Consider the following 18760-nt stretch of genomic DNA (forward strand, 5'->3'; position numbering starts at 1 on the left):
TTGTGCATGAGATGATCGAGAACAACATGATAAGAGAAGAGAAGCCCAACTTGTGTTAAATCTTATCATGATCAAGAACAACATGATAAGATTTAATTTCCAAATGATTGACGATGATACTGCTTCTACAACCAGTGGACACACTCCTTACATAAAGAACAACTCAAGTCATAGAACCGATTTTCAAGCATTATTCTCCATGTTTACTGATTCCTACCATGCCTTTGTTGCAAAGAATCTGGTTAACACAAGTGTAGTGCAAGAGGACCTTCAACAGATAGATGTGGATGATCTTGAGGATATGGACCTAAAGTGGCAAGCTGCAATGTTGGCAGTCAGAAGCAAAAGGCTGTACAACAGGACTGGGAGATCATCTTTCTTAGGACCCAATGACCGTATTGGATTTGACAAGTCTAAAGCCATTTGTTATAATTGCCAACAGGCAGGGCACTTTGCGAGAGAATGTAATCAACCAAAGCAATTTGGTAACCAGGTGAATCAGAGCTAATTCTACCAGAACCAACATCAGAATTACCAAGGGACTCAATAGAGAAATCAGCTGGTTAATCACAATCCCTATCAGAATCATAACAGACCCCAGCAACAACAAACTTAGCCACAACAAAGAAACAATCAGCTTCAAATTCAGGGCAATCAGAACAGAGTTAATGCCAATGCTACGAATTAGGCAAGAGACCAAGGAAATGTTACAGTGACTATAGTACAGCAAGATGGGGAGTTTGACTGGAGCAACCATACTGAAGAGATGGAAAAGGCCAATGTTGCATTCATGGATAAGGTGCACGAGAAAGGAGAATCTTCAGGACCACAGGTACAATATGAACCCTCTATTTATGATCTTCTTTTAACAATTGATGAACTTAACAAGGAGATTGGAAAGTGGAAATCTGAATGTGGAAGGAAGGAGGCTTTTCTAAATGTCTATGAGACAAGTGAAGCCACATATGAAAATTAGATTAAAAGTTTAGAGGAAGATTGTATGCAAGCCTACATGACTCAATCAAAGATGACTATTGAAATTGAGGGGCTGAAAAAGATGTATACTGAAGAGAAGCTCAAAAATTCTTAGTTGCTAATTCAAATGGAGTTTTTGAAGAACCTTGTGTCAACCGGCATCATAGTGGGATATGTTGAGAAGATGACCCCTGAAGAGAAATACAAGAAGGTACTACCACCTTTTTGTGATAAATATCCACTCAAGGTGGACAAAGAGAGCAGAAATGACTATTTAAAGCAATTTGAGAGTGTGTTTAAGGATAAACTGGAGTTTGTCAAGATATATGAAAATGTCTCTGTAAGCAAAAGAAGGTGAGTTTGTTATAAAGGAGACTATTAAGTCAAATGAAAAGGAAGAGAAAAGAACTGATGGAAAGAAAAAGTGGAGTGAATATTCCAGTGAAGGAAGCACTTGTAGTTGCAGAAGTGACAAATTTTCAGATTAACAGAAGAGGAACAAGAAGGCTTCAAAGAAGAAGAACAGCGAACAAATACCAAGGCTACCAAAAACAACCCCTAAATTGAAGAAGCATTATGAGAAAATGAGGAGAGAACACAAGGTATTTGACATATGTGAAAGACCTCGACCAAAGAACAAGAATAATAAATCAGAAAGCTACTCATATGATCAACATCCTCCCATTTATCCTGTGTTCTCCAACCATGGGCTTTTTGACATAGGGGATATTGAATATGTTCCAATGAGAAGGTATATGGCTAGTCAAGAAGCAAGTTCCTCAAGCACTCCAACTAAACTGAAGAAGATCAAGTTTGTCAAAGACAAGTACCCTCAAGTGCCTGATGTGAACAAGCCTATCAAAATGGATTTCAGCAATACACTATGCCCAACAACCTCTTTAGGTTTTAATTTTCCAAAGCCCAGTGACAGAATCAAGGACAGGCAACTGCTTGAAGATATGGGAAGCTTTGCTAAAGTCTGGTGCAAGAGGTGTGATGCCTATAGACATCACACTGATTCATGTTGGGTTGTGGAAATGACTTTTGAAGTTCCTGACATTGTTTAGGAATTTGACATGAAAGGATACAAGCAGATGTATGAAAGGTAATTAAATGATGAAAAGAATCAATCTGATGATGAAGATCAAAGACTGAAATTGGAAAAGAGACTAAAGTCAGTTTTGAAGATCAATGTAGAATCAAAGGCATCAGACAAGACAATCAAGGGAAAGAGGTCATGTGACAAAGGAAAATCAAAGATGAGACCTGGTGTTCTGAATGGAGATGAAAAATTTTTCCTGAAACAAGGCTTTAAACCAAGGGGATATCAATAGAAGACTAAACAAGAAGCGAACAACTGGAAAGACTATGTGATTGACAAAATTGAAGAAAGCATCAAGTCACCAGTTGAATGTGAATCTGATTCATATGAATCATGTGAAACAGTTTATGAAGATCCAGTTCCAACTCTTGTTGAAGCTCAAATTGACACTGACTTACAAACTGATACCGTTTGTAGCTCAGAATGTAACTGATCTTTGTGTGTATATTTATGCAGGAACAGTCCTTGAATGAAAATGATATATGGTACATGGACAGTGGATGTTCCCGACATATGACCTGTGATAGGGAAGCACTTGTAAATTATGAAAGAAAGTTTGAAGGACCAGTTGCATTTGGAAGTGATGAGAATGGAGGAAAAATTGTACAAATGGCAAAGTATCCTTTGAGAATGTGCTGCATGTTGAAGGACTACAATATAATTTACTCAGCATTTCTCAAGTATGTGATAAAGGATACAAGGTTTCCTTCAATGATGAACATTGCTTGATCTTTAAGCCTGAATATGTCATTCCACCAGAAATGATAATGATGATGGCTCTAAGAAATGGGAACCTCTATGAGCTGAGAATGAAGAATGCAATCTCTAGATGTGGATCATGCTTTGTTTCTAAAGCCACATAAAATGAAACAAAACTATGGCACATGAAAATGTGTCATGTCAATCTCCAAAACATGAATAAACTGGTGAAAGGTGAGCATGTTGTGGGACTTCCTACTAGAGAGTTCAAATTAGAAGAAAAATGCTCCTAATGTCTCAAAGGAAAACAACATAAATCCTCACATAAGAGCAAACTGATCAATTCAATTGATGAGGTGTTGGAATTACTTCAATGGGATCTGTTTGGTCTTGTAAGTGTTCCAAGCATTGGGAAGAAGAGATTCTGCCTGGTTATAACTAATGATTTTTCAAGGTTTACATGGGTATTCTTTATGGGAAGCAAGGATGAGACTCCAGAGTTAATCAACACTAATGTACTGAAAATGGAGAATCAGCTTGAGAAGAAGGTGAAAGTAATTAGAAGTGACAGTGGATCAGAATTCAAGAATTGAATGATGGAAGAATTCTGCACTTCTAAAAGGATCTTTCAACAATATAGTGCTCCAAGAACACCTGAGTAGAATGTTTTTGCAGAAAGAAGAAACAGATAAGTAATTGAAGCTACAAGAACCATGATAGCTGATGCAAACTTACCTGTAGCATTCTGGGCAGAAGCTATCAACACTGCATGCTATGTGCAAAACTGGGTTCTTTTGAACAAAACTCACAACAAGACTCCATATGAGATAATCTTTAAAAGAAAACCTTATGTGAAGTTCTTGAAGCCATTTGGATGTAAATGCTCACTGCTTAACACAAAGGGCTATCTTAACAAATTCCAATCAAAATCTTTGAAATGTTTCTTTGTGGGCTATTCATCTCAATTAAAGGCTTATAGAGTTTATGTCAAGGAGCACATGGTGGTCATTTAGTCCTCAGATATAATCTTCAATGAAAATCACATTAATAATGTAGAAAGACCCAAGTGGCTATTTCATCTAGAAAAGATTATTAAATTATTCAAGATCTACAATGAAGACATGGATGACAGCATGTTCAGAACAAGTATTGAAGAGAAAGGGAAGCAAAAGCAGATTGATATGGACAAGCTGTGGTCATCTATTGCATCAGAAGAGAAAGGATTCACCTTTGAAAGAAGCAACAGCAGACCAAATGAGATGGAGATCAGTGACCAAGAAGCTGCAACTGAAGTATCCAATGAAGGTCCAAGTGAAATGGATAGTGAACCAATGCAGAGTCAACAGCAAAGTCAATCTGAAGAGACAAACAAATTTGAGGACAGATTCCAGTCATTTTTTGATTCTCTTCAGATTGGAAATAATGAAGCATCCACATCTGCAAACACTCTAAATCAAGTGTATCCTGAATCTGAAGAAGAACCTCAGAATGAAACTTCTGATGTGAATATGACCAATCTTGAATCAGAAGTAACAGCAAATTAAATTCTTCAGGCTACCTCTATTGAAAGAAATCATCCTGCAAAAAAACATTATTGGTGACTTGCATGAAAGAGTGACAAGAAGTTCTTCTGAAAGGGCAAACATATTTCTCTATGCTTGTTTTCTATCCCAAGTTGAGCCAAAGAACATCAATCAAGCATTAAAAGACAACAGCTGGGTGGAATCCATGCAGGAGGAGTTAGCTCAATTCAGGGACTTACGTGTTTGGGATTTGGCTGACTAACCCAGAGGAAAATATGCAATTGGAACCAAGTGGGTCTTCAAAAACAAGAAGGATGAAGAGGGATTGTCATTAAGAACAAAGCAAGGCTGGTGGCTTTAGGGTGCTTACAAGAAGAGGGAGTAGACTTTGAAGCCGTCAGAATCTTCTTAGCATATGCAGCATCCTTGAACATCAAAGTCTATCAATTGGATGTCAAGTTTGCATTTCTGAATAGGAAGATTGATGAAGAAGTTTATGTGACTCAACCACCAGGATTTAGAGATCCAATTCATCCACACAGGGTGTACAAGCTGAGCAAAGAACTGTATGGACTACATCAAGCTCCTAGAGCTTGGTATGATGAGCTATCAAATCACCTTTTGGATAATGGTTTCTGCCATGGTGCTATTGACATGACATTGTTTTACAAAGATTGAAGAAAGATCTGCTGCTTGTACAAGTTTATGTTGATGACATCATATTTGGTTCAACAAATGAACAAATGTGTAAGGAATTTGAACAAGTGATGAAGTCAAAATACAAAATGAGCTCTATGGGAGAAATGAATTTCTTCCTTGGATTGCAAGTATAGTAGAAGGCAGGTGGTATCTTCATCAATTAATCCAAATATGTTCAAGAAATACTAAACAAATTCAAGTGCTAAGACTACAAGACAGTGTCCATTCCAATGGACACACATGAGAATATGGTAGCAGATGAAAAGGGGGAGCATGTTGATCAACATGAGTATAGGGCCAAGATCGGATCATTGATGTATCTAACAGCTTCATGGCCAGATATCATGTATGCAGTTTGTGTCTGTGCAAGATTTCAAGCAAACCCTAAGGTGTCTCACATGTTAGCTGTGAAGAGGATCTTCAGATACTTGAAAGAAAAACCAGACTTGGGGATCTGGTATCCAAAGAACAGCTCCTTTGATCTGACAACTTTTACTGGCAGTGACTATGATGGCTGTAACATGAGCAGGAAGTCTACCTCAGGAGGATGCCAATTCTTAGGGAATAGGCTGGTGTCATGGCAATGCAAGAAGCAAACCACAGTGTCCATCTCAACTGTTGAAGCTGAGTACATTGTTGCATCTGCCTGCTGTGCACAAGTTCTATGGATCCAAAACCAACTGCTGGATTATGGTCTAAATTTCTTACTCACTCCTATTTACATTGATAACACTGCTGCTATGTTTATAGTTAAAAACCCAGTCCAACATTCAAAAACTAAGCATGTAGAAATTAGGCATCATTTCATTAGAGACTTCAATGAGAAAAGGCTAATAGAAATGAAAAGGGTAGACACAACTGACAATTTGGCTGATTTATTCACCAAACCCTTAGACAAAACCAGATTTCATTTTCTATTAAAATGCCTAGGAATAATTAATGCTGATGAAGTCTAATTGATGAAACATGCTTAAGTGAGTTGCTAATTGACTATCTGCTTATTACTTACTGTTTTTGAGTGCATGATTAGGTGAGACACTCAAAATGACAATCTGCTGTATGATCACCTCATGTTTGTCTGACTGTGTGACACATGCTTACTGATTATGTTTTTGTGTGTCTGATGTGTGTGCTTGCTTATAGAATGATTAGGTGATGGTTGAATGATGTTGTGTGTGAGATTACTGACTATCTTTTCTGTAGACATGCATGTATTTCAGTCTGAATGTTGAGATGGTTGAATTAGGTCGCTCTGAAATGAGAATTGCAAGATAGACTTGATTCAAATGTGAATGAGTGTGCTTACATCAACAAATCATTCATTCTGAATGAATGTGACTGTGTGTTATATGCTTTGAAAGTATGTGAAAAGTTTCTATGTCAAAACATCTTAAATGACAAAAAATTTTCAAAATCAAATCTGAAATGAATTGTCTTAACAAATGATTTTCTTTTGGAACAATTAAATGGTTTTTGACTAAGTAAACTGTTTGGTGAACTCATTAAGAGAAATGATAAGATTATTTAGTTACAAGCTGTATAGAAGCTTGAAAAGGTTTTGTGATAGAAATGGTATCCATCCTTTAGGAAATGATTGAAAACTATTTGATTAATCTAGCACATTGATTATAGGCTTAAAAGACCAGAATTCAGTCACTAACACTGTTTGATAACTTTCTATGGTAAGTATTTGTCCAAGTGATATAAACATAATGAAACTGCTAAGTTTGATGTAGGGATACATTTGAAAATCAAAATTTTTCTCTAACACATCTCTCCAAATGAAGGGCGGAAAGGTCATTATCCAGTCATACAGAAGCCTGTTGATGTATTGGTCACCAAAAACTTTTATCTGAATAAGTGAGTAGCAAGAAATATATGCTACTATATTAAAAAAAATTATATGAATATGCTACATATAAAAGTTATGTATTTATAAAACTATTCAGACTTATAGGGGCACCAAGGGAACTACAAGTGTGGGGCATTCAAATAAGTCCTAAACACCTCGAATATAAGGCATGTAAGTTCGGATGGCATGTAAGTCCAACGTTCAACCTTAAAGTCTGCTTTTTAATTAAACTGCTCAAATACACAAATATATTTTTACCAATGCATCAGGGGGTTGAAGTCAAATTGGGGTGACTTGGAGAATGCTAAATAAGCGTTAAGAAGAGATTAGGGACAAACTAGATCAAAAGTGTTGTCCATACAAACCTGAACAGTATGATCCCATGTTGAGATCTTTCTATAAAATGTTTTGTTTGAAACATTAACTGAAATGTGATCTCTTAGTTCACCTTAAACTAAATGCATATGTCAATTTGGTGTCTAATAGATTATTCTCAACGAGTTTTGAAGGTTTAAGCATAATGTTTTGATGTGTGACAATGTTTGTAACGCCCGTTAATTTCCGAAAAAAGGTTTAATCTTGTAGTGTTATGTACACTTTTCGGGCTTGACCCGGCATTCTCCCGGGAGCTCCTTGCAAACCTCGTAAACGTTCTCACTTAACTTTCCACCCAAGTTGTTACATACTTCAATTTGGAGGGACTTGGATGTAACTATTTTATATCATAAAACAAAAGAAAACTCTAACCCTAAACCTATTTGCAGCCGTCGGACCTGGACGCCCCCCCTGCTCATTTTTCTTCTGCCCAGCCAAGTTTCAGCGTGAGAATTTCAATTCAAGGTCGGTTTTATGATTCTCCATGTCTTTTACACCTTAATTGATCATATTAACGCGTTTATTGGTCGTTAAGATTGAGTTTTGATGATAACAGCTTGCTGACAGATTCGTATACGTTTATTGTAGGGTCTGTAACGCGATGTTAATCCACTGTTTTTGATATATTCTTGATTCCATGATGTTCTACTTTGAGTCTAGTTTCCAGAAAGGTATAATACATAATTTTTGGACGAGATTTGAATAGTTTTTATGATTTTATAAAATCGATTGTCAAACCTGATGCGGGATGACGGATTCTGGTCTGTCTTCCCGACATCATAACCTTTTTTAGACAAGTCTAAATTGGTTGGTTTCACTTCTGGAAGTTAATATTTTGAGTTAGGAACCAAACCCAATTGGAATCGTTTAATTTGGCTGGGTAATGAATTTTATAAAAATAAAACCATTTTGTTGCGCAGCTGAAATAGCTGCACATACCTTTCTGTGTTGGAAGAATTTTTATGATTTTTGTGTCCACTAGAAAAATATAATAAAAATATTTTTAACTTAAGATATTTATGCAACACTGGTAATAATTTAATAATTTAATTCCATGGTTTTCCTATGTAATAAAATACATCTTTGCATGCTAAAATCTGCATGTTATATTCGTATTGATCAATAAGTTCGTTTTAGGCTTAACCGGTGGCTGCCCTTTCTCGCATCTTTCGGGGCTGTTATAATTGAAGTTCGTACTCCGTCATATTCTTAGGTATGTCACTTACAATATACTAAAATTTCATGGCCAATGGAGGTGTTTAGGTCGGTCAATCGATTTTAGTTCGAAAACTAGGGTTTATCGGGTGTAGGATTGGCAATTGTTGAGTTTGATGCGTTAAACGATCGAATGACCGACCGAATAAGTTTGTACAGCCCTAGGGGGGTTTAAGGGCTATGGGAAAATTATATTTTTGATGCACAGGGCTGTTGGGGTTAGTGCTTCGTCAATCGAGTCGGCGATGCGTGAATTTTCGTTTAAACGTTAAAGTAAGAGTTGTAAAAAGGAACCGTTAACCCTATCAACTCGGGTGACATAATCTTGATGAATGAAAAGATTTAAAATGGAATTTGGTCCATTCGGGGCTGATTCGTTTAACAAATGGTTTTAAGGTTTATTTCGCGCGCATTCGACCCGATTTGATTGGCCTTAGGCCAAGTTATTGGGCCTTGGGCCAAGTGTTGGGCCTTGGGCCAAGTTGTTGGGCCTTGGGCCAAAGTGTTGGGCCTTGGGCCAAGTGTTGGGCCTTGGGCCAAAGTGTTGGGCCTTGGGCCAAGTCGTTGGGCCTTGGGCCAAGTCGTTGGGCCTTGGGCCAAGTGTTGGGCCTTGGGCCAAAGTTTTGGGCCTTGGGCCAAGTTGTTGGGCCTTGGGCCAAGTGTTGGGCCTTGGGCCAAAGTGTTGGGCCTTGGGCCAAGTCGTTGGGCCTTGGGCCAAGTCGTTGGGCCTTGGGCCAAGTGTTGGGCCTTGGGCCAAAGTTTTGGGCCTTGGGCCAAGTTGTTGGACCTTGGGCCAAAGTGTTGGGCCTTGGGCCAAAGTGTTGGGCCTTGGGCCAAGTTGTTGGGCTTGAACGGCCCATTAGGCTAGAGTGTTCTCACAGTCTAGTTTAGTAACGCGTTGTGTATAATTTACAGGCCCTTGCTTGTGATTGTGCACTTAGGGATTTCCTAGCTCATTGCAGGTGTTCGGTTGATTCAGGTGAGTTCATGATGCCCTTTTTACTCTTTTACGTTTCGGGCTAGCATACACACCGAAATACAATTTTAAACGATTTTACTCGTTACAGTGAATTGAATAGTTTTACATGGTCTCACTCGTGATGGTAAATTTTGAAAGCTATATTTGAATTATTTTATATGCCTTAGGATATTTTAGACTCGTTCATGGTCTTGGGTCCTTAAGGTTACATACATTATTGATGGTCTAGACTCGAGGATGTTAGTAGACTTGGCAGTAATTGAATATGAGTAGACCTATTTGTGTTTGCATGCACTGATGTTACGTGTTGGGTTGTACGTGTGCTCGACCCTGATGTTATTACTTGGATGAGATGTTACGTGTTTGGGTTGTACGTGTGCTCGACCCTGATGTTATTATTTGGATGGTATTTATAGGGATATAAATATATGGATGTATATAGATGTCTAAGTACGAATACTTAGTGTTGATGATGGCCTAACTGTTCGTGTCCCGTATTATATTTTAAACTCTTGGAATGTTTTATAATCCAGTTTTTATATTTAAACTCTTGGAATGTTTTATAATCTCGTTTTTATATTTAAACTCTTGGAATGTTTTATAATCCCGTTTTTATATTTAAACTCTCGGAATGTCTTATAATGTCGTTTTTATATTTAAACTCTTGGAATGTTTTATAATCCTGTTTGGATATTTAAACTCTTGAAATGTTTTTAAACAAATTTATATAGGCTTGCTAGCAATGGTAGGCCTTGGGATGTTAAATATACATATATATATATATATATATATATATATATATGTATACACATTATTGCTTGGCCTATATTTGGCGATGTTGTAGTCGTTTCGACTACTTAATGTTGCATATGCCTACCTTGTGTTGCATGCGCCGAATGTTACGTGTTTGGGTTGTACGTTTGCTCGACCCTGAGTGTTTGTAGTTGTCTCGACTACTGAATGTTGCGTATGCCTAACTTGTGTTGCATGCGCCGAATGTTACGTGTTTGGGTTGTATGTTTGCTCGACCCTGAATGTTTGTAGTCGTCTCGACTACTGAATGTTGCGTATGCCTACTTTGTGTTTGCATGCGCTGAATGTTACGTGTTTGGGTTGTACGTTTTCTCGGCCCTGAATGTTATTATTGATGCGGCTGGGTCAAATATATTACTTGGGGAAGACCCGGGGTGAGGAGGCCCGCCGTATTATGAACCGTGGTCGGGTCAAATATATAACTTGGGGAAGACCCGGGGTGAGGAGGCCCGTATCACGTGTTTGGATGTTAAACCGCGACCGAGTCAAATATATTACTTGGGGATGACCCGGGGTGAGGAGGCTCGTGTTACGTGATTTTGTTTTATTAAACTGTGACCGAGTTAAATATATTACTTGGGGATGACCCGGGGTGAGGAGGCTCGTGTCACATGCTTAGGTCTTACCGCGTCCGGGTCAAATATATTACTCGAGTCTTGACTCGTGGTGGAGAGGCACGTGTACGTGTGTTCGACGATGATTGTATTACTTGGTGAATTATATAAAATTTATTTTATTTATACCTTCTCTATTATTTATAACTATAGCTTTGAAATAAAGTATGAATGTCGTTTATGAAAACTTGAACTCACTCAGCTCAAGCTGACTTTGTGTGTATGTTAGATTGACTTTCAGGTTAAGAAGTGGATGCTACCGCTTGGACGTGCTGGATGCTACTCGGGAGGTTGAGGGCATTTCTGGTCGAGGAATTCAAATAAAACAAATATTTTATTTACATTTGATTTTGGACACCTGTACCCATGTTTGGGATATTTAAATACTTACACTTTTTCCGTTGTTATTTACTCTGAACTTGTTTTAAATAAAACGAATCGATTGGTTTTAAATTTTTGTGAATTTGTAGACGTGATTACCAACTGTAGGATTCCCGGGATTCGGGGTCTTACAATGTTTGTTAACACTACAGACATGATTTACTTGACAAACTGTGATATGTTATGACAAAACTATTTTTGAGCATGTTCTATCTGTTAGACGTGTTCTCTAAGTGTTTCGAGCATGCTTCTGCGCCTGATATTAACAAACTGTTGCTCTTCGAGCACAATGATATGTAGTGAAATGTTTTCTAAGTCGTTCAAGCACAGATCATGATTCTCGAGCACAGAATTATGTGCTGTGGACTTGTCTAAGTATTCGAGCACAGGTTCTTGTTACTTCACATGTGTACATTTCGAGCACAGGTTTAGTCTTAATGAATTTTTAACAAAGTGTTCACGAGCATATGTACATATCGGGTACAAGTTGTCTTTTTTGAGCATGTTTGTAGTTCGAGCACAAGCTAAGTCATGCCAGATCTTTCTAAGTGTTTTCGAGCATGAGAGTATGCTAGATGTTTAAGCTTGGATTAACGAGCACAAAATTGGAATGTTAGATTCTGCTAAGTAGTTCAAGCATTGGCTAGACACTTATGTTTGACTCTACGAGCATAGGTAACCATAGAATATTTTTCTAAGTATATTCGAGTAGAGTTGATGATTTGGATGTGTTTCGAGTGCGATTGAGTGATTGAATATTTTTCTAGGCACTTCGAGCACGTGAGATGTTTGTTATGTTTTCAAGCATAAAGGTTAACTCGAATAGGTTAAGCTGGCTGAATATTCTTCTAAGTATTTTCGAGTATGATCTTTTGCAAACGAGCATAAATGAATATATGTGTATGAAAGTTGATGGAAAAGTGGTTAAGGAAAATACTCGAGCATAGGTCTATCTCGAGCAAACCTGGAATCAACTGATAAATATGCTAAGTCTTCTGTCGAGCATACATGGTCTCGAGCACACACTTAAATGAACCATGTTAGATAACCAAGTTTAAGTTATTCGAGCATGCTTGAAATAGAACTTTCGAGTATACTGGGAGCCAGATAATTATGGATGTATGCTCGAGCAACGGAGGTACGTTAAATTTCAAATTCAAATTAAATGACATCTGGAGTGCACTAGACGAAAAATCTATGTTGTACTGTCCAAACATTAGGTATAAAAGGGGGACTTAGAAAATTTTCCAAACATTTTCATTTCCCTCTCTCAACCTAAACTCTTACTACCTCCATGCTCGTGCATCTTCAGCTGCTCGAAATCCTTTGATTGTGCTTAATTATTTTTTGATAGTAGCCACTAGCTTTGTTTTGACCTTGGTAAGATATCGATTATCACCATCGTGTCTCCAAGTATCAAAATTAGGGTTTCCATTTAAATGAATCACTAACTGCTTGTTCGATTTGTGTAGCTTCGTAAACTACTACGGAACAGGTTACTGAAGACGATTTTCTTCTTTAACTACTTGCCGCTATTGATTTTGCTTTTATGGATACTGATTATCTCTTTGTTTTGCAAAACTGATGGCCATGAAGTTCGAACTCAAACATAACATGTGTGCCAGGTTGGAAGTAGATAATGAAAATAGAGAGTTGGAGTTCATTGTTAACTTTCTCAACAACTCCAACCTCCGAGTGGAACTGATAGAGAGTCCCACCATATATAGAAATAATATCACCGATTTCTGGGGCTCGACTACATATGTAGATGATATAAATGGGAGGAGAATTGAAGCTTCAGTGCTGAATCAAGATATTGAAATAACCGAAGCCTCCATACAAGAAGCCCTGCAACTTAATGACAATCATCAACAGCAGCTTCTCTACTCTACCCCAAGATTATTAAGTATTTTCCAAGAGTTGCTCGGTTATCAGGGTGGTATCCATGAGGGTCAATTCCAAAAGGGAAGCTTTCAATTGACTTACAGATTTTTGATACATCATGTGATTCAATCCCTATCTCCGAGAAGAGGGACATGGACTTTGTTGAGCAGAGAACTTGCTTCGATGACTTTGGTGATGCTGTTTAGAAAACCATTCAACTTTTCAAGATAAATATTCAATGGTTTGGTCACAAATGCTGAGAAGGCAGTACATCAAAGGTTTCTCATGTATCCTAGATTCCTCCAGATCCTTATCAATAGATCTTTGCAAGGTCTGAATCTGGTAGGAGTAGTTTTATGGTTGCAGGATCCCAACGTATACAAGCGTATCAAAGGGGCAAGAAGTCAGTTTGATGAGAATGTTGAATGGAACATCTTACCCTGGTTGCTTAACCCACATATTGCAGTTATGGAAGTTCTTCCCTCCCCTGAACAAACTGATGAATCTGATGATAATGAGGATGATGAGAGTGAGGAAAGCTCAGATGATAGTGATGATGAGAATGATGATGGTGCTGACAATGAATTTGAAATTGTTAAAACAATAGGCAAAACTTATGATAGATGAGCCTGTTATAGCCCAAATTGTCAATGCAGCTTACAATATGGAAGAACCAGATGTAGGGCCCAGTGGGATTGTAACTGAACAAACTGATAATGATGCACTTGTTGCCACCATTGTGACTGATGTGACTGCAATTATTCAGAAGATTACTCCACCTGAGTCACCTGATCCTGTTAAAGACACAGCTGCAACATCAACTCCTGGCTCTGAATCAGCCCATTCAAACCCTGAACCTATTCAAGATTATACATTTCAAATAACACCTACATCACCACTTATCCAACCTACCCAAGAAACTTCTACCCTTACACCACCTGTTTCACCTTTACATGAACCTATTCAATCTGCACCCACTCCCATCTCCCAACCCAATCAAGATACAACTACATCTTACATTGTGCCCTCACGTGAATCATCTTCACCTGCACCATTTTCTGAACCTGATTTTCAACCCACTCAAGAAACACCAACCTCAAGCCCAAATGTCTATTCCCTCATCTCTGAGAATGCTAATTTGGAATATGAAAATGTCATGCTAAAAGAGAAGAATGCATTTCTGGAACAAAAGAATATGGCCCTAGAGCATGCTCTACAACAAGCCTTACTCAGGATTTAAACCCTGGAGTAGGCTGAGGTTGAGAAGACCTCAGTTGCACCAAAACAGGGGGAGAATATTATTGAACAAGCAGATGCTCTAAAGCTTATTAAGGAACATTATGATGAGGCCAGTGAGGAAGAGGCTGGAGTGGGAACATTAAATGCCCTACAGATGATTAATGAAGAATATGAAGAAGAGGTTGGAGCAGGAGATGCTGGTGAAGAGGGGGAGATAGTTGATATAGAAGAAACCCCAGAGTAGATAGAGAAGAGAAAAAAAAAGGTAAAGGGGTTGCTCTCTCTAAAGAAGATTTACAACCAAAGCTGCTCAGAGGATAATCTCTGAAGATGATATACTTGAAAGAAATGAGGTCAATAACCCTGATGTAGCTAAGGTTGAATATGTCCAGACAGTGATAAGAATGATTAATGAAGACAGGGTGAGAATAACTGTTGAAAATGAAGAAGAGGAGATTCCTCAGGATGTACTGGAGACAGTGTTTGCAATGAAAAGGAAAGAGGAAGAAGAAGAGAAACTGAGAAAGTTGGTAGATGAAAGTATTAAGGCTGCAATGGAATATCTGAAGAAAAGCCAGATTCAACAAACTCAAGTTTAACCTGAACCAGTCATTCCAATTATTTAACCTGAAGAACCTACTATTGATGAACCTGAAACAGAATTGGATGAGCCAGAAGCTGCACAGCCTGAGTCTGAGAATACATAAACAGATAATGATGAGTTTGCATTGGGTCCAACTATTCCAATACAAAGTCAAAGACAATCTGGAGGACTACCTTTGGAATGTTTGTAAACCTGGTTGCTTTAAAGATGCAACATGATATTTTGAAAAACCTAGAAAGGCATGATCCAGAAAGGCTTTGAAAGAAATGCAGCAGAGAAGCACTGAACCACAACCTGAAGCTGTATCTGAACCAATTATTGAAGAAACTTTTTGATGAAGAACCAGTTGTAAAGGCTGTGGATCCAATGGTCACTGAACCAGTTGAGATGAGAGGCCAGAGCCTAAGGCTAGGGAGTCGGTGAAAAGAAAGGAAAGATCATAATTGAGGTCCCTAAAGCCAAAAGGTAGAAATCTCTAAAGAAGTTCTACACCAGAAAACACAAGCCCAAGGTTGGTGTTGAACAAATGGCCACTCAAACTGAAGAACCAATTATTGAGGCCTTGCACAACCTTGATGAACCTATTGAAATAGATGAAGATGAAGATAGATGGGAAAAGAAAGAAAAAGTGGATCACGCATACCTATTGAGTCTTGGTTTTGATCAAAGTTATTTTAATGTCATGACAAGACAGAGTACTAGTGAAGCTGCAGAGGGTTGGAGGAGCAGAGAAACAAAAAGAACCTTCCTCTTGCAAGCTGGACATTCTTCTTCATGCTTGAATCGCCAATCATTTGACACTTTTGATCAAATGTACAAAAATGCACTAGTGGATGATACTGCAAACTTTGTGGAAAGAATGAAAAGGGAAAAGGCAGAAAGAGAGAAAAGGGACAATGAAGTGATGAAGCAAATACAAAAGGATGTGAGCTTCTTGCAACTACATGGCTTTGATTTCAACTATGTCATAGACCTAACTATAGAGGAGATAAAAAGAAAAGTGAAAATGGTCAAGGACTCCCACAAAGATGCCAAGTGTACTGCAGACTGTATCAGGGAGAGAAAATTGAAGATGCAAATGCAAAAAGAAAGGGAAGAAGCTGAAAAGAGAAAGGAAGAAGTGGTAGAATGGTTTAATGATTCTAGAAGAGTACAGACATTTAAAGACATTGTAATGGGAAAGGGAATGACAGAAGCGGAATTTGATAGCATGCCTCATGATCAATTACTTGACATATATCATAGAGAGCAAAGGCTAATTCTAGTAAGAAGAAGAAAAAGCCGAAATGATAAGCATTCTGCACAAAAGAGGTGCAAACATGCTAAAATTAGTGGTGCAAACTAATGAAACAATTAAAGAATGGTCTGAAGAGTCTGAGAGGGAAAATGCAAAGAAAAATCCTCCTACAAGGTCTGGTGGACTTGTAGTCTGATTAGAGATTGTGAGGGATGTTGCTCCACCAAGAAACTTAAATTTGCCCACACATCTATATTTTGATAAACGATCAAAAACTCTAGGGTTGTGACTGAAGATGCTGAAGAAACATTGATCATATTCAGAGGTGACTTCAGAAGCTTCTCTAGGGAACAGTTGGCAAATATGGCTCAGCTAGATTTACTTGACAATCAACAAAGAGATTCAATGGCTGGCCAACACAGAAATGACCTTTCAAAATTCATAAAGGAACAATATGAAAAGGGATTTCCATTCCTCAAACAAAAGCCAAGAAATTATCATACAGAAGCTGAGAGAGAAAGAAGGAGAAAAAGAAAGAGTGAAGTACACTTAGCAGAATTATCTCTCTGGGAATCAAAGAGAAAAGAAACACAAGAGGCATGCAGTTCCAGCACTAAAAGAAGAACTTTGATGGAATGCTTGGCCATGAGAAGGGAAATGAATTAGCCAAACTCACAAGTTCAACAAAACGGAAAAATTGCCCATCTCACCTACAACAGAATGAATGACTCTGTATCCTTGAGAAACTCATCAGGGGGAACTATTGTTGTGGTGGAGTATGATGGAGACTTACAATTCTTACAAATCAAGGATCTTGAAGACATTATCAATGCAGAGTTTCCTCTTGATTCAGATGATGGTGTGGAGCTTGAAATGTTTAAACAAATGGCTGCTACAGTCAAGCTGAGAAAAGAAAACGAGGATGAGTGAAGGCATGGAAGAAGATAGAAAAGATGGAAGCTAAAGGACTATTCATTCACATTTTGCTTATCTTTATTTGTATTTACTGATTGTATTTTTGATATTTGACATGTAATCTGAATTGATGTGTAATACCAAGTGGCAGAATTCTCTTATATAATGTAGTGACTTTTGCTTAAATCAACTATCTGTGAAATTGATACATTTGTAACTATATGCAGGTATATTTTGGTGCATCTGAGCTTGTTCCAATCTAAGGGGAGATTGTTGTGTCAGATATTTGCAAAGGAAGATTGAAATCTTCTCAACCTCTTCAAGAAATCGGCTAAGTATGGACTACGAGCAAGCTTGGATCATCGAGCATGGTTTACTACCTTGAGCATGGTCTTCCAGAAGCTATTTTAGTAAATTCTTCTAAGTGTTGAAGGCTTCGAGCAAGCTACACTTCTCTGAGCAAGAGTGTTCTTCTATCGAGTACGGTTTTCCATCGAGCAAACGACTTGATCATTCAAGTTTTAGCCAAGTGATTAGAGCACAAGTGATCCAAGCACATTGATGTCGAGCATGGATGCAATAAGAAGATGTCATATGTTCTAAGTAAAGACTTCGAGCATGGTTCAGTCCCGAGCAAGCTTTACATCCGAGCATACTAAAGATTGTTCAATAAGTCACAAGGCAGGATTGAAGACATCAAGAAGAATATGCTTGCTCGATGGACAAGTTCGAGCAAAGCAAGGATTGGTCAAGAAGAATGAAGCGTGCTAAAGGAGAATATTTTCTATCCGAAAATATTCCAAGTAAAGTGTGCTCGAAGACTCTCATCAAGCATACAATGCTAGGTTACCATTTAGGGTAAGCGTGGCAAGTGTGGCAAATACGAGAGCACCAACATTCCAAGGAATATTCTCTTTGTCTCCTTGTACTGCCGCGGCCTTCACGAAACCCTATACATTTCTTTCACTGTTACATTTAACGATATATTAAATGAAGTGAATCTTTGTCTTTGATACTGTTCTTACCGACTATATTTTATTGTTTCGTTGTTATTGTCTCATACCTTCGATCCCATCTGTTGAATACTCTGATTCCGCCGGAACATTCAATAGGCCTTTTGGTTGAATAGGTCTGTGTGTTCTTGTTAACCTTTTGAAGGTTTGCACCAGATCTCGGTCCTGACATAAGTTTATAAGTACGTTAATTTTAGTTATCTATAAAAAGTTTTGTTGTATTATTTCAAGTGTCATTTTATTAAGTCGGGCTCGTTTCAAGAAAAATCCCAAACGGGTCCAAAACAAATTTAAGCAAGTGGTTTATTTCCGGTTATAATGCCCGTAAATTTCATTAATCGGCTCGATCGTTTATATATGTTTGTTTAAAAGTCGGGGTTTCATATTTCGAATTTAGAGCCTTGTATGCGTTTCAAAAGTCTGTTTATCCATCCTTTTGCTCAAAACATCGCCTCTTATAACTTAAAGTGATTAGATTAGTATGTAGCACCCGACATTTTTTGTTTATCGGCATGAGACATGTGTAGAGTTTGTATGTTAAACAGGATTTGATCTTTCAACTTGAGGGTCCTATTGGTCATTCTTAAAAGTTTAGTTATTTCACTCTTGGCTCAAGACTTCTCATATTGCAAGTGGAGGGG

This window comes from Bidens hawaiensis, unplaced genomic scaffold, assembly GCF_021521415.1.
Source record: "Bidens hawaiensis isolate Kalapana, Puna unplaced genomic scaffold, B.hawaiensis_p1.1 tig00027068_1, whole genome shotgun sequence".
NCBI classification, from domain to species: Eukaryota; Viridiplantae; Streptophyta; class Magnoliopsida; order Asterales; family Asteraceae; genus Bidens; species Bidens hawaiensis.